Source organism: Loxodonta africana, chromosome 4, assembly GCF_030014295.1.
Source record: "Loxodonta africana isolate mLoxAfr1 chromosome 4, mLoxAfr1.hap2, whole genome shotgun sequence".
Lineage (NCBI taxonomy): Eukaryota > Metazoa > Chordata > Mammalia > Proboscidea > Elephantidae > Loxodonta > Loxodonta africana.
Window position 1 is genome coordinate 102204267 of NC_087345.1, and position 17619 is coordinate 102221885.

Sequence of the window (17619 nt, forward strand, 5' to 3'; positions counted from 1 at the left end):
TTTTATAAATGTTTCTGTTCCCCATTCTGTATCTGCTTTCTTCAGCTCTGCTTTGACCCAATATCTTTCTGCCAGTTGACTTGTTTTCTATGAAGTGCTCTTCCTGACTGCATCTAATATTAGACTACATTTTGTTGCTTGTTTAAACCCCACCACTTTTCTTCCAGAAATTGACAATAAGGATTGTCCAACTTATGATCGCTTAAATTTAACTGAATAGCTTTTAACTCCTTGAAAAGATTAAAGAGAAACTCCTTTGGCTAACCCTGCTTTATTTCCATTTATTGATGGTTCCTATTCTAACCTGATCCTATTAGCTCTCATTATCAGGCTTTATATGTCATCACAACCCCTACTGAGGTTCATGAAAGTCAAACCCTTCCCAAAGCTACTTTGGCCTAACAAGCTGAATTAATTGTTCCTACTAGAGCCTGCCAGGTGCTCCTTGGAAACTCTATGGGGCAGTTCTACTCTGTCCTATAGGGTCGCTATGAGTCGGAATCGACTCGAAGGCAATGAGTTTGGTTTTGGTTTGGGTTACTAAAAAAACTAAAAAAACTAGAGCCTGCAAATGTGCTAAATGAAGGTCTGTGACTGTTTACACAGATTCTAAATACGTCTTTGGAAGGACTCATAAGATAGAATGTTATGGAAAAAGAGAGGCTTTCTAACCTCTTCTGGAACTGCCATATAAAAAAGGAATGTTAGAAGCAGACCTTTTAAATGTTTACTACTTCCTCCTGAGGTTGCTCTTATAAAAATACAGGCTTATCAACATAAAAGAGTCCCTCAGACTGCAGAGATAAGAGGGAACAGCATTGCTGATAAAGCAGTCAAACAAGCTGCCTCTCAAGTTGTCTTAGCCCTAATGAAAAAAGAAAAAAGGAAATTACCTTGAATTGTTCATAAATAGTCATAACCTTAGTGAATTCACTTTAGAGAAATTAATTAATTAGTTAAAATTGAGGAAATTGAAAAACGGAAGAAAGCAGAATGTTCTCAGGATTCCATAGCCAAGTTATGGTTAGGAGATGATCAGAAGCTTGCCATACTTAAATAATTTCATTTTCCTATGTTGAAAGCTCTCCATGAAAGATTTCATTTAGGATGAGATAAATTTATTACAATTTTGAAGAAATACTGGTGAGGAAAATTTTTGAGGCCACCGACCATGTTGCATCTCATTGCTCTATTTGTTATCACTATAATCCAGGCAAACTTTTTAACGTTTTACCTGGGAAATACCCATTACCTCAGGATCTATTCACGAGTGGCAATTAGATTTTATCCAGCTCCCACCTTCAAATGGTTACAAATATGTGCTAGTGATGATTTGCAGGTTTTCACGTTGGGTAGGAGCCTTTCCTAGTCACCATGCCACTATGAATTTGTAGCTGAGAAACTTCTTGAAAATATAATCCCCTCTTGTGAACACCAACAATTCTTTGCAGTGACAGTGGGATCCATTTTTCTGGACAGGTAGTTAAAGAAATATGTAATATTTTTCCTATTTACCAAAGAATTCTTTGCTCTTACCATCCATAATATTCTGAGCTAGTAGAAAGAACTAATGGTATAATAAAAGCCCAACTAGCCAAGTCTGGAGCCCTGGTGGTGCAATGGTCAAGCATTTGGCCATTAACCAAAAGGTCAGCAGTTCAAATCTACCAGCCACTCCTTGGAAACCCTATATAGCAGTTCTACTCTGTCCTATAGGGTCTCTATGAGTCGGAATTGAATTGATGGCAACAGATTTATTTATTTATTTTTTCCTCAGTCTTTAAGCTTATCCTGGACTGAGGTCCTTCCCTCACTCCTTCTAAATTTAAGTCTTCTCCGTTTAGGCAACATAAATTAACCCCACATGAAATTATTACTGGAAGGCCTATGGTCCTATCTTATTTCTCAAACTATATTGATTCTAAATTAGTTCAACCTGATTATTGAAATATTGTCAGTCTTTGATTCAGTACTCTAAAGAGCACCTTTCACGAGTGAAAGAAATCTTTAACAGCCAAAATTTAGAAATACAAAAATTACCTACTGTTGAACCAGGCGACTATGTATATTGAAAGAGGCACCAGTTAAAAGATTCTATGGAGACTCATTGGAAGGGACTATATTAGGACCTTCTCACTAACCCTTGTGCCACTAAATTATAGGGAATTAAAACTTGAATACACCTATCCCAGCTTAAGAAGGCTAAAGCCCCTACCTGGACTGCTAAACCTACTGAAGGACTTCCATTCAATTGAAGTCCAAACACCCTCGTGGCCAGAAACAGATGATGTCAAAGTAGACGGCTCCACTCAAGATCACTGAACAAGGTTTTGAGCAACCTGCTGAAAATTTTGGACTTTGTTACCTGATTACTGGTATTCTTATGGTAGTTGCTTTGTTACACACTTGTGGTATTATCCTTTGTTTTAATATCCTCTTTCTCCATGCATATAACTAAGGAGTTTGTTTTATCATAGTTATTAATTTTATTTGCCTGATTGAATTACTTTTTAGTTAATACTCTTACTCTGCGAAGTCTTTCTCTTGCTGTATATTGTGACTTTTGCCAATGTCTGGTATGATAATACCTTTGTTAGATTAGCTCAATAAGTAGCTTGTGCTTATAATATGACCGAGTCTTAGATTTGTCATCAAATTCTCTAATCTGAACATACTAATTCAGACCCTTTAGCTATGCCTGTGGTTAACTATAGCTCTGTACCTGATTCTATTTTAAATCCTAATATTTCTTTTAAATGGGCCCTATGTGTCAGGTTGTGGCACCCTCTCACAAGATCTCAGGTGTCATATTTCAACTTAACTCAATATCTTTGAGTCAGTGATACAGAGGAGTGCTGGAAAAACTGCACCAAAAATACAGTGAAGCTTTACTTATGTGCTGATTGGTCATTCATACACCCAAGGAATCCCAAGCATCTTCAAATTTTTATACAAGGAACTTGTAGCAACACCAAAGGAAATCCACCCTTTTGTCACAGCACTTACCACCCCACATATTGAGGGCTACTGTCTATATATGATAACACTCTGATTGAAGAGTGTTTCGAAAAGTCAACCAAATTATCCTATCTTCACAAAATAATACTGGAAATAATATGATCTGTGCTCTTCATGGATATATATTTTTATGTGGGGGATCAAAATATCCCATTAAGAAAAACCAAAATCCAAATAACAAACCCTATGCTAAGGCATTATCATGCCTAGATGGTTTAAAAATGACAGATCAATGTACACTTGGCTTTTTAAGGGTTCCCAAGTCTCCAATCCTATAATGAAAGTGTACACTGGGTGAATGATTTGAAACTCCTTTCCTGACACAAAAATTATGAAAACTCTATAATGGACAGACCCCGGGGACAGATGGGCATTTCTTCAGGGCCTCTTTCCACTTGTGGGTATCCCTAAACTTGAAAAATCTGTTTGTAGTTTGTCTGCTACTATGCTCCAAATAATGAGCAAACTAGCTGACAGCATAGAAGCCCAACAAAAATCTTTAAACCCTCTTGCCAAGGTTGTGGTTGGATCGTAGAACTGTCTTTGATTTTCTTCTATGACAAGAAGGAGGAGTCTGTGCAATTGCTAATACCACTTGTTGTCCTTCTATAAATGCATCTGGAGAAGTACACCAGGATCTTAAACAGGTCTGCCAGAAAGCTAGATGGATTCAACTACTCCCAATGTCCAAATTTCCATTTCTTGATATTTTTAGTTGGCTACCTATGGAAATTTGTTCTTGGCTATGTTCACCTTTAAGAACTGGATTATCTTAATTATCTTAATATTATAATGATCATGTAATAATAATCATTATAATCATTAAATGTTTTATGAATGTTTATGAAATGCTCGTACTTAATGCAACACTACTTACTGTGCAAAAGAACATGTATTTTGAAGAAACAGCAATTCTTTAGAGAATAGTTCAGTTCTCTACCTTGGCTGATACTCCCCTCTGCCAAGTATTACTATTAATTTGGCCCTGATGTTACATACCCTTCTGAAAAGATCACAGAGCAACTATCCAAAATACTCCACTTATCTCACCCTGTCTGGAGCAGGGGAGAATGAAGAAATCCAGGGATGCAGGGGACGGGATGGTCTGGGGGGCTGATGGACCACAGCTGCCACAGCCTCCACAAGACTGAGCCTGGCACACCTGGATGGTGCCTGGCTGCTACGGCTGACTGCTCTGACAGGGATCATGTTAGAGGGTCCCACGCAGAGCAGAAGAGAAATATAGAACAAAATTCTAACTCTCAAAAAAAAAAAAGACCAGACTTATTGGCGTGACAAAGACTGGAAAAACCCCAAGAGTATGGCTCCTGGACACGCTCTCTTCTCAGTAATGAAGCCACTCCTGTGGTTCACCTTTTGGCTGGGGGTTGGACAGACCCATAAAACAAAATGAGACTAAAGGGGCATACCAGCCAGGGCAAGGACTAGAAGGCAGGAGGAGACAGGAAAGCTGGCAATTGAGAACCCAAGGTCAAGAAGAGGAGAGCGGCAACATGTCATGTGGTTGGTAAGCAATGTCACAAAATAATATGTGTACTAATTGTTTAATAAAAAGCCAGTTTGTTCTGTAAACTTCCATCTAAAGTACAATAGGAAAAAAACAAAATCACAGAAGCAGAGGTCCAAGCTATGGCATGGTGAACATGGACCAGGTGGTGCCTGGCTACTTTTTTTGGAGAGAGTCTGAGGTCTTAAAAGTCTACTTCAAATAAGCAGCCATCTAATAAACAGAAAGAAAACAAGCCCATGCAGAAGAAGACACTTTTATAACAGTGATCAGCAGAGTTCTGTAGAAATTCTTGATCAGAGGAGGGGTTTGTAAAGGAACCCCCAAAACCTAGGTGCTTGGCATAAGGAGAGTCTTCTGCAAAAGATGTAGACTGGACCCTATTTTTGTTGTTTACCACTTATTCTGAGCTAACTCTTAAAAGTCAGGTACCCAGAATACCTCAAGAAGCCTGCGGGCTCCTTTTCCTTCCCTTTCTCTCACAGAATGCTCCCAGGAAGGATATTCATTCAGGCCGTCCCCCAAAATATCCATAGATCGGCAAAAAGATAACAGACTCAAACTTTTTGATTAAAAAAATAATGCTTAAGGGATCTCATAACTGGTGACTGTTAAAATATGATTTTGTAAATGTCAATCAATCGGAATTTTTTTCTTGTAAGTTCCTGGATTTTCTGTACTTAGTGAAGATTTCTTTTTGCTGGAGTACTTTTGTGAATCCTCAAGAAGTATTGCCCAATCTGGATTGCTCTTTTCCTTTAATAAATCTCTTTGCTTTAATTTTAACAAAAGCTGCAATTTGCTCTTTGACATTTTGGTTACGAAGAACATTACTAAATCAAACAATGGGAATTTTAGATCATAGGATAGCACTTAGGAGGTATTTTAGTGGTTGAGAGTGAGCAATTTCTCTACCTATACATATTGCCAGGAACAAGATGATGTCTCCATAGGTAATGCAAGATGTGGATTAAGCAAAATTGAAGACAACTGATGCCATTTTGAAGCTGATCAACTTTTCATTTGTTAAAACATATAAAGGAATCAGTTGGCAAACTGTGTACATATTGTAAGCATCAGTGTATGCAAATAATTCTAAATTTGTCAACAATATAGCAGTAAATAGGGTAGAATATTATTAGCTTTGACTGCAATAGCTAATAAGAATGGTCGTAACAGAATGAAATAAAGAATTTGAGGGGAATGCTCCCTCACAAACCCAGCCATGTACTACTGGGAAGCCATCTTTTACAATTTGTGGCTAAAACTAAAAGGCTAGGGTTCTAGGAGGCAATGTTGGCTCACTGAGAATAATGTTCCAGCATTTAACAGTTACATTCAAAGGGGCCTCACTCAAGTTTGAGTACCATTCATTGTTTATTGGGAAACGCAGATCTGGTTTTCTGGGGACTTTTAACATAGAAGAAATTTTAAAAGGAGGCTTCAGAATTTCAGACACATCCAGTTTTTCCAGAGCCTGAGATGACAGAGGGACAGTTTCCTATGGGGTCTAGCAATGTTCAGAGATAATTGCTAGTTTCCCATGAGTTTAGAGAGTTTATGGATGTTAGCCTCCAGACAGAGAGAGTGATAGCAGCACAGAGCATTAACAGCTCATTAGGATAAGTGGGGAATGTGGCTCTATCTCCATAAGACTCCCCATACCAGGAAGCTTTGAGTGGGACTTACTGGCTCTTCAAGTTCATCTGCATTAGAGGCATCAGCTGGAAAAAAACAAAGTCAAAGACCAGCTGGGTGTGAGCCTTAACAGCAGGAATCATACATATTTTATAACTCTTTCATGTACTAGAATTTGCAGCTGGAAGGAACCTCAGAAACACGGTGAAAACAGTGCCACTTTTTTCCGTTTTATCAACGCAGTATAATCTGACATTAGCTTCAGTAGCAGCTGGTACACATTGGTGGTGCATATAACACTTGTGGTCCTCCTAAATGCACAACTATTTATTTTATGTGAATTGTTCTCATGTAAGATCCCTTCCACTCCACATTTATATAATTGCATTTTCAAGTGTAAAAGACTTTTATATTCATCCTTTAAATATTTTATTTTGTTGGTTTGAGCTCAATGTTATAATTATTGCAAGAAGTTTGAATACTGATCCTGTCATCCAAAGTATTAGCTACTGGGTTATATAATGGCAATTTGTTACTACATTTAACTAATTTTTATTTCCTTAAGTTTGCTTTACATTCTGTAGAATGTCATTTAGGCCAACACTTTCATTTCATAATATTAAAGGTATATCTTTGATACGAAACCTAACAAAGTACAAGAACAAAAAATATATAGATATAATCGTAGGTGCTAAATAAGAAAAAAAATCCTAGCAAATCAAATTCCAAAATAACTAAAGGAATACTTTCTTACGTGAAAGAACAATTTGATGTTAAGAAGTCTATTAACACATTTACAGCACTGCAGTAAAGAAATATTTAATGTGGACTGTGAAGAAGAGAGAACAATTTACACTAAGTACAGAGAGGCAGGCAGCCACTAGGCTCACTGCATAGGTGAAGTGCATGCAATTAAGCCTTGAGCTGCACTTAAATGTGAACTTTAACAAAATAACAGATTTATGTGTGTCATGGGGCTTTGGATATACTTTAAGGTTAGATGGAACAAGAATGTTAAACTAGCAAATATCAAGGGTTTAATTTAAAACTAAGAAATGTACAAATGTTCACAATGTGTTTTCTAGGGAAATATACAGAAATATGAAAACATAAAGATGTGGATGATAAAATTATGTTTAAGTGAAACGTTAGGAAAAAATTAAATTAATTATTAGAAATGGATACATTATATAAGGTATGGCATTAAAACAATATTTTTGAAGAATTTATGACACAGAAAGGCTCAAAATACAACAGCATATAAGACGAAAAGTAGGATATTGAAGTTTATTTTAATATCTTAAACTATTAAAAGCTTTCCTAATAATGTAAAATTTATTTTTCTTATTTTAAAGCTTTTTCAAAAAGAGCATGCGTGTTTTAAAGAGTCATCATTACCCCTTTTTGCCTTATGAAGAATATTAAATGTCTTGCCTATATGCTTAACAAAGCCCTGGCAGTGCAGTGGTTAAGAGCTGGATTGCTAACCAAAAGGTGGCAGTTCAGATCCACCAGCCACTCCTTGGAAACCTTATGGGGCAGTTCTACTCTTTTCTATAGGGTTGTTATGAGTTGAAACTGACTCAACGGCAATGGGTTTTGGTTTTATACTCTTAACAGACTCAATGGAGATCTAGAATTCAAATAAGAGTTTCTTCAACTTTTCACTGCAACATTTTAACTCTTACAAATGTATTCTTGTCTCATCACTTCTGAGAAAGAATGAAACCCATTATTTAAATGTTCAAGAAAAAATTTGAAGCAATTTAAGCGTTACTGACTGATGGGTGATTCAATAATCAAAATGCAAACGGATGGGTTGGAGCTTCACCTCCTTTCTTACATAGCTTCTACTCAGAATAATGGCTTAACATAGTATGATAACAGAAAGTCATAAAAGAAATTAAAGAAAAACAGGAGATTATATAACTCACAAATGTAAAAACCAATATAATATAATCACTAAATCAATAATTACACAACAATCAACATTTATCTGCGAAAAGATTGAAAGATGCACAAAATGTAACTATTCTTTTACAAAACTTAAAATCTAATTTAGGATATATGTGTGACTCATTTATTTTCTATTTTGAATTTTTTGTTAATACCATGTGTTTTCATTAGTGGAAGCGTGCTGAATCATTGAGTTTTGTTGATTTTTGGCAGGTAGTATGGATTTTTTTTTCCTTGCCTCCCTCCTACAAATCTACCCTTAGAGTCCAGAGGGGCACTTCTTGTCCCACTAATTCTATCCCCCTCCCTGTATCCTCCTTAAGTCTACTGGGACATTATGTGCCCCCCTGATTTTTTTTATTTTCTGTTTTTCCTACCAAAAACACACACATCTCATGAAACACCCTGTAGAAACTATAATTTGTAGCATATGCCCATTTTTTCAGTTTCAAACAGTCATAAAGGACCCTGCATTGTGGCAGAATGTACTATCAGTGGGAAAGCACATTCCCAGTGAACCTGAGAGGCAGAAAATGTTGGTGGGCAGCTGTATATAACAATAAAGGTTTAATCTAAATATTAAGAATATAGATAAGGGAGGAAATTAAAGTTGCTATGCAGTGGGAACTGGTAGGCAGTTTATACATTATCTCATTAATCCTCAGAGATATGATGAGGAAGGTCCTAAGATGCATTAGAAAGAGAAGAATCTACTCTAGTGAACTTAAGTCTCCTAGAAAGAAGTTCTTTTATAAAAGTCACCTTTTTGAAAAATAAGGTTATCTTTTCCCTGGTAACCTATTAGGTGCCCATTTTTCTAGGAGAAGGTGCTAACAGGACCTTTTATGACATACTAAATTATGGCTTACCCAAGACACTCCAATAGTAGGTGACTGGAGTGATAGTGAACAAATTTGTTAAGAGGTTACTTGGGGTTGGGGAAGGATCATTTTGTGATTTAATACTATTGGAACCTCCTTGAGTGTTTTCTGTTCCTGATGAGGTTGCTGTCAGTAAAGGATACCATGAGCTGCAAAGAACTCACCATGAGATAAGGGAGAGCCTTGCCTTTGACTCAGGCTCAGAACTTTGGTTTAGAGTCTTCTGGGAAAAGGCAGAAACTGGCAGCCTTTCCAGTCCTGCCCAATGCATAGTGGTAGACATTGTAGGAAGACTGACTGAGCATCTTCTAGATGATAGATGGAATCATGAAGCCCAAAAGACTGCAGAGATCATTTCATTCAGGACATCGTTGTAGCAGTGCGCAGTCACCAGATGAAATATGCCGGGAAGCCCAGTTTTCCATAGCAACTCATTGTGTAGTGACAAAAGCAATGCATGGAACTTTTGATTTTCTCTGTGCTTGGCATTTGGAAGCAGGAAAGAATACATTAGATGTAGCAGTCCTCTGGGAATCTTGAGTAATGGAGAGGGAAGAGATAGAGAACACCTTAAGAGGGAGACGTTGGACTTCCTCCTAATATAGGTATGCCAAGTTCAGTTATTTGGAAAAAAATAAAATAAAAGAGGTATAACTACATTTGATTCCAGCTGATTTTATTTTTTAATGATTAGATGGAGGCTCAGAGAAGAAATACATAAGGTCACCATGAGTCAGAGCTGACTAAATGGCAACAACTACAAGGAGTCACAACTAGTAATTTGCAAAGGGTTCAAATCAATTCTTTTTGGCACAAATATTTTATTTTATTTTCCATATAAGAGATGCCACATGACATTAAATATTTCCCAGATAAAATATAGATCCAGCAAAATTTGGTAAATCCCCTGTGTCTCCTTGAATTTACTTTTATTCAATAAGGAATTCTTGTTTTAATGAAATGGAATAAAAAAAAAAAATCATGAGATGTTCTTACATTAGTCATACTCAGAAAAATAAAGCAACAGCTTTTCATATCTATTCTACAATTCAACTAATATAATTGATGATGAACTCATTATTAAAAATACAAAATAATTCAATTTTGTATCAGAAATAACAAAAAGCAGATCTGCCCTAATATAATATACCATCTTCAATGTCACTGAAAGATACAATAGGGCTATAACACAACACCTTTCCCAGTGCTCTGAAAAGTGTCAGAGTAGTGAGCACATATTTGGTGCTAAACAAATTATTGTTCATTGACACCAGCTGTCAAATCCTGAGTAAAATGTACATGTAGGAGAGTTCTTGGAATTGTCGAAAGATCATATAAGATAAAAGCTATAAAGGTTTTAAAGTGACAATCAAATGAAAGAAATTATTTTATAAATAATTCTTGAAAGATTCATAAACACAGATAACTATAGCCTTTTCCTATATCCCTAGTTCTTAGGTAGAACCTGTCCCATAGTGAGCACTCATAGTGAGCCAATAATGAACACTGTTGAATAAATGGATAGTGAGATATATATTTGTTTATGCTGATATATGTGTAGCTATTACATACTGGAAATGTTAATATGTATTTAAGGGACCAGATCATAAATACAAATCATGCCTCCACAATAACACATAACTAGAAGATATAAGTGAGTAATAGGAGGTAACAGCTATTCACAGATGGATGGAATTTTCTAGCTGGATCTCATATTCCAGTGTGTTCTGGCTTCCATAGTTGCATTTTAGAAGTCAGCCATCAGAATATCCATTTAGGTCCCTGGCTATGTGAGGACTCTCCTTTTAGACAACAACTTGGGCTGACTTAGGCTTTATCCTCTGTTCCCAGATTTGTATTTTCTTACCTCTCAGGGGAAACCCTGGTGGTGTAGTGGTTAGGTGCTAACCAAGAGATCGGCAGTTCGAATCCACCAGGAGCTCCTTGGAAACTCTATGGGGCAGTTCTGGTCTGTTCTCTAGGGTCACCATGACTTGGAATCGACATGGCAGTGCGTTTGGTTTTTTGGTTTACCTCTCAGGGTTCCCGCTTTCACTTTCTCTCTTTCTTAGATTATTTACTTTCTTTCCAACTCAGCAAAGCATTTTAAAAGAAGCTTTTTTATAATCATTATTTTTAGAATTTTTTATTTAACACTTGACAGAAAAGGGACCCTCCACGTATTTTTTTTTTTAAACTAACCCAAAGTTATTTTCAAATACTAAAGTAACACATTGCATTGCTTGTACAACAAGGGTTTTATTACCTTAAATAAAACTGCTACCAAAGTGATAGCTTTTCCACTCAACTTCTTAATGTATATAACAAGTATTACGTCTTGTGATACTGATGTTTGAAACAAAAGAAGTGGAAGAAGCATATCACAGGCAATATATTTAACATTTCAAATCCTTAATTTCTGAAAATATATTGATAGCACCGTATGAATACTCCTCCAGATTCCAAATGCAGAAGAAAAATCAATCTATGAGAATCAAATTCTAAATAATTTAAAAGCTATTATTAGTCTTTGTACTACTTCACATATTTTAATTAAATGTTAACTGAGCTCAAAACTCAATTTAGAAATTTATATTTTCTTTTAGAAGGCTTATAAAATATTCACATTTCCTAGATGACAGTTATCAGCAGGCTTGATCCACCCATCCAGAATGAATAACCCCATTCCTTAGGCTTCCTTACAATGGATTATTCTATGCCCTAATAATTTGTTTACGTCTTTTTTTTTTTTTTTTTTTTAAGTACTGGAGTGTCAGCATCTTGAAGATAGAAACAATATACTTTCCTTTGCAGTATGCCCAGTGCTCAGCTCATAATAGGTTCTGAATAAATGTTTGATAAATTTAATCCATAAAGATGTACAGTAAAAAGGTATTTACTGATAAAAAATCTATGATGTAGTTGCACATATCATTTCATCCTGAATTTTTTCGACTAACATTAGAAAAAAGTTAGTGTTATCATTATTTTGTGTGATATTAGTCCTAGGGTTAGTAAACGGCATCTCTCAAAAATAAGTAACTTCCAGCCTAAGTGCTTCCCTTCTTTGTTTTTCTTCTTATTACCTGATGCACACATTTCATAGGAAAAGGACATTGAGTGTTTTGATTCTAAAATAAAAGTGATTTTAAATTAAATTTTACCTGAAGTATTGTTAATAGGATGATAACACCAGATGAAAGAAAGTGCTTAAAGTAATGGAAGTAACACTGTTGTTGTTGTTAGGTGACATCGAAGCAGTTCCAACTCATACCTATGTACAAAAGAATGAAACACTGTCCAGTCCTGTGCCATTCTCATGACCGTTGTTATGCTTGAGCCCATTGTTGCAGCAACTATGTTGAGGGTCTTCTTCTTTTTTGCTGATCCTCCACTTTAACAAGTATGATGTCCTTCTCCAGGGAATGGTTCCTCCCGATAACATGTCCAAAGTGTATGAAATGAAGTCTCACCATCCTTGCTTCTAAGGAGTATTCTGGCTGTACTTCTTCCAAGACAGATTTGTTCGTTCTTTTGGCAGTTCATGGAATGTTCAGTATTCTTTGCCAACACCACAACTCAAAGGTGTCAATTCTTCTTCAGTCTTCCTTATTCATTGCCCAGATTTCACATGTATATGAGGCAATTGAAAACACCACAGCTTGTCAGGTGCATCTTAGTCTTCAAGATGACATCTTTGCTTTTTAACACTTTAAAGAGGTCCTTTGTGGCAGATTTGCTCAAGACAATGCATCATTTGATTTCATGACTGCTGCTTCCATGGGCATTGATTGCAGATCCAAGTAAAAAGAAATCCTTGATGACATTTGTCATAATGTTGCTTATTGGTCCAGTTGTGAAGATTTTTGTTTTCTTTATGTTGAGGTGTAATCCATACTGAAGGCTGTAGTCTTTGATCTTCATCAGTAAATGATTCAAGTCCTCTTCACTTTCAGCAAGCAAGGTTGTGTCATCTGCATCACACAGGCTGTTAATGAGTCTTCCTCCAATCCTGATGCCTGTTCTTCTTTATCTAGATCAGCTTCTCGGATTATTTGCTCAGCATATAGATTGTCTGCTATAGTGCCAGAAGATGAGTTCCTCAGGTTGGAAGGCACTCAAAAGATTTCTGGGGAAGAGCTGCCACCTCAAAGTAGAATTGACTTTAATGATGTGGATAAACTCATGTTTTCAGGACCTTCATTTGTTGATGGGGCATGACTCAAAATAAGAAGGAAGTAACACTACCAGTAATAACCAGTATTGACCAGAGCTGAGTTCTAAGTAAATGGCATTATTAAGGGAGTTTGACGATCATTCTTTATTCTACTTAACTCACTTTCAAAAAAGAAATCAACAGTATGTTGCCAAAAAAAGAAACAAACAAAATCTTAGAGAATTTAGAGTTAGGTAAGTCTGTTATTCAACTAGTATATTCTCACATACATTTTTTAAGCTTTACGTGTTTATATTTTATTCAAAAACGTTCATCTGAAAATGTTTAAAATACAAGACCTCTGTTCTATTTTTATACTAATTCTTCCAGAAAAATCACCCACTCTGAAGTATTTAATAAATATCTTTAATGGAGTTAGTATCCAATGTTCACTTCTTTTCTTCACACAGCTTCAAAATATCTATAGGATATAAGAACATTGGTCCCTACTGATACTTCACACTCAGCATAGGGAAAATAAATTCCTCCTATTCTCTAAAAAAACAGTTTATACTCCCCTTTCCATTGGTTTTGGGGGGTAAAAAAGCCCTTTGTTATGACAGAAAACGGAAAACCATCTCTGTCCTCCCTTTTTTTAAAATCTTTTTTATCTAATCTGTCATAAACAACCGTCGTATCTGTTTGCTTTCATGCCTTCCAGCAATAACATTCATACTTCTCACTCTGTTGGGGTCAGTTCATAATTTTATGCCTTAAGCAGAGCTGGATGATTCTCAAAGATTCCTCCTAATTCTAGTATTTTATTGTTGCAATTTTTCTTTACTGGTTACTGTGACCAGACTGTAGATTTTTGTACTCAACTATGATAATAAAAAACACTGCTTGGTGGTCTGCAGGTAAATGACACTAGAGATAGGAAACAAGTTATTAAGCTGTATAATCACCTGCTCTTACTAATCAAAATAAATTCATGCAACTCTGCTGCTCCATCTACAAAAATTTTTATTACATTTTCCTCACATACCCTTCATTCCAATCTGTCTCTGGTACACAGTGCATATCATGATTTGTTAGTGGTCTCCATACAACAAAGAATCCCCTTCTCATTGTCTCAACCCCAAATCTTTCTAATCCATAAAACACGGCTTCACCCTTAATATTTTTCAGGTAGTTTAACCTGTTGCTGTTGGGTTGATTCTTAGTCGGAGCAACCCTGCAGGACAGAGTAGAACTGCCCCATAAGGTCTTGCAGGCTGTAATCTTTACGGAAGCAGACTGCCACATCTTTCTCCCGTGAAACACTGGTAGGTTCAAACACCAACTTTTTGGTTATCAGTCAAGTCCTTAAGCACTGTGCCACTTGGGCTTCTTTCTAGGTAGTTTACAGAGTTGTCCCAACCCAAAAATCTGGGTGTTAAACAGACCTCGGGGAATTATGCCACTTATCAGCTATATAACCTTACATGAGTCTCAGATTCCTCTCTAAAACAAGACTAATAAAATAATAATTTTACTTCATAGGATTGCTGTAAGGATTGAATAGCATGCATATAAAGTCATAGTAGAGTGCTGAGACTATAATAACATAAACGGTATTATTATTATTGGTGTGAGTATATTAATTATGATAATTCTATGACATGTCCCCATTACTCCAGCCCACACGTGATCACTCATCCCAGCATCTCTTTATAGCTCAGTGATATTGAGCACTACATGATTCATTACTAATTGTTCTCTAATTGATTTCTTTGTATGCATATTTTCACAGAGGGTATGGAGAGGACATTTAATAAGCAGTTATCAAAAATTCATCACAGATTTAGGCTATTTTTTAAAAGTGAGAAGTGTTACAAAAAAGATGAAACACAACCAGTATCACTGAGTGTTTATCACGCACCACACAATCATAGAAATTATTTGAATATTCTATTATACACAGTTTTGCACATATTCTTATTCCTTAAAATTAACAGATACACACATAATTGCAAGAAGAAACAGCTTACCTTAAGAATGCCGTGAATCCAGCTTCAGAAGTGATCCAAAGTGGATATCTATGAATTGGTAATTATGAAATTACAGTCAGTTAACCTGAAGATTAAGATTTTTTACTTTAGCAAAGATTTTTAATATTTTCTTCAAAAAACGACCAGTTGCGTTTTAATTTTCTAGAAGTTTTAAGCTACTGCTTTGACTATTAAAATAAAGTATTGGCATATTCATAAAGTGTATTTATAAAATCAGTAACGATTTTTAGCCTAAGGGGGTTTGACATTTTCTTATTATTGTTTACAAAGCCTGTTAATGGCTGTAACCCCAAGCATCATCTTACTCAACATTATTGGATTCTATAGTTCTATTCAATTTTACTGAACACTATGTGTATATATATATATAAAATCACATAAATACACACATGTACACCACACACCATACATGTGCATAAATATAGGCCCTTCCTAAAATCAGGAAGATTGGAAATGTGAGAAGGCCTACTACATAGGAAGCCAAGTGGCAGAGAATGGTGGGTGGCCTCTGGGGGCTGAGAAAAGCCCATGGCCAACAGCCATAAGAAAATAAGGGCATTGGTTCTGCAATCACAAGGCACAAAATTCTGCCAACAACCATTGAGCTGAGAGTGAACCTTGAACCTCAGATGAAACCTCAGTCCTGGCAGATAACTTCATCTCAGCCTTTTGAGACCCTGAGCAGAGTACCCAGTTGAGCCTCGACTTCTGACTTGATAAAAATGCTAAATGAGTATTGTTTTGAACCATTAAATTTGTAGTAATTTGTTACACAGCAATATAAAACTAATACACAGGGTTAAACCTAAGAAATTTGGTTATATAATCTGTGCTGTTAAAGACTCGACTACCCTGCATAAACTAGAAGGGCTGGGAAAGTGAAAAGAGAAGCTAATAACAAGCAGCCTCTGAAGAATGCAGACATTTAAAGGATGAGCAAAAGAAAATGAACCAGCAAGGAGACTGAAAAGGAACACACAAAGAAACCCAGGGAAACCCAGGGAATGTGAAGTGATAGAGGCCAAGAAAAATTGTCTCTGTAAGTAGGCACCCTGAGAAAGAGTATGGAGTGCTACAGAAAGAGAAAATCAGAGATGGACTGAAAAATGTCCATTGGGTTTAGTAATATAGAGGAAGCTTATATTGACTTTCCTCTGTCAATTAATGAATGTTTCGTGAAAGGGTTGGAGTTTTAGAGCTTCTTTTTTTTAATGTAGTGGAGGGGTCGGGGGCTCATGTAATGGGCTAAGAGGAAAAAAAAGTGTTCCTGATATATTTTTATTTTTCAAAAATTTTATGTGGGAAAATTATACACCTTTTCCTCAAGGATCAAACAAACTTTGTCAATTACAGCTCACTTGAGTAACTCAATTGAAATGTTTTTATGTTACAAAATTGAACTTCAAGGACTAACTTCTTATGTGAAAAAGCAAAATTATCACCAAGTGGTTTCTAAAGAATAATTAGTCTCACAAAGTGACTAATGAAAAATTATAGAAAGAAGAGAACAGAAAAGACAGTATTAAATTTCCAAACCCCAATTATTTTGGTCATTTATTTCCCTACCACTGTAAGGAAAAGGTATTCCTTTCTCATAAGAAAATGAAAGCAGATGTGGAAACCAAAATGTAAATAGCATTACATAAATCAGTAGGGATTCATTTTGACTATAATGGAGAACAATTGAGAAAACACAGTGTATGCACTGGGACAGTTAAATTTAGGGTCTTATATGCTGCTACAGAGCCCTGGTGGTGCAGTGGTTAAGAGCTTGGCAGTTAACCAAAAGGTCAGCAGTTTGAATCCACCAGCCACTCCTTGGAAACCCTATGGGGCAGTTCTACCCTGTACTATAGGGTCACTATGAGTCAGAACCAACTCGATGACAAAAGGTTTTTTGTTGTTGTTTTGTTTTATGTTACTATATTCACCTAATGGTATTACTTGTATGTCTTCTTTTTCTAGTACTTCACTTTGGTGAATAATTTCAAATCCATATAGTAGTTAGAAAAAAGACTAGTGAAAAGTCAAAATTTAACTATGGACCAGAGAAATAACAATGACCAACCCTCTCCTAATCCTATATAAAAAAATAAAATCTATATCTCATTTAGTTGTGTCTAAAACATGGTGTGGCAGGTGGGGCCTGTCTGTAATGGAACCATTAGGAAAGGGGAGGAAGATTTATCCGTGATTCTCTTACACATACGTAATATATGGCCAGTGGCCATGGCTAGAGATTCAATGGCTTAGCCTGAATCAAAATTTAAATTTCCTATTTTTAGATGACCAAGATGGATGCCCAAAGAGACCTGAAAGTGTGAGTGCCTTCTGGTGGCTTACATGAAGTCTCCACATTGTGCTTGAACTATGCTAGTCTATAAAGAACTT

At 36.1% G+C, this 17619-nt stretch overlaps 1 protein-coding gene across 1 annotated transcript in view; it reads right to left on the reverse strand.

The window, feature by feature from the left end:
• CNTN1 (contactin 1) overlaps positions 1 to 17619 on the reverse strand; it is a 379037-nt gene that overhangs the window by 278844 nt on the left and 82574 nt on the right. The window contains exon 2 of the mRNA XM_023555346.2: positions 15208 to 15255. The gene's annotated coding sequence lies outside the window, so the exon portion shown is untranslated. The remainder of the gene's footprint in view (positions 1 to 15207; positions 15256 to 17619) is intronic.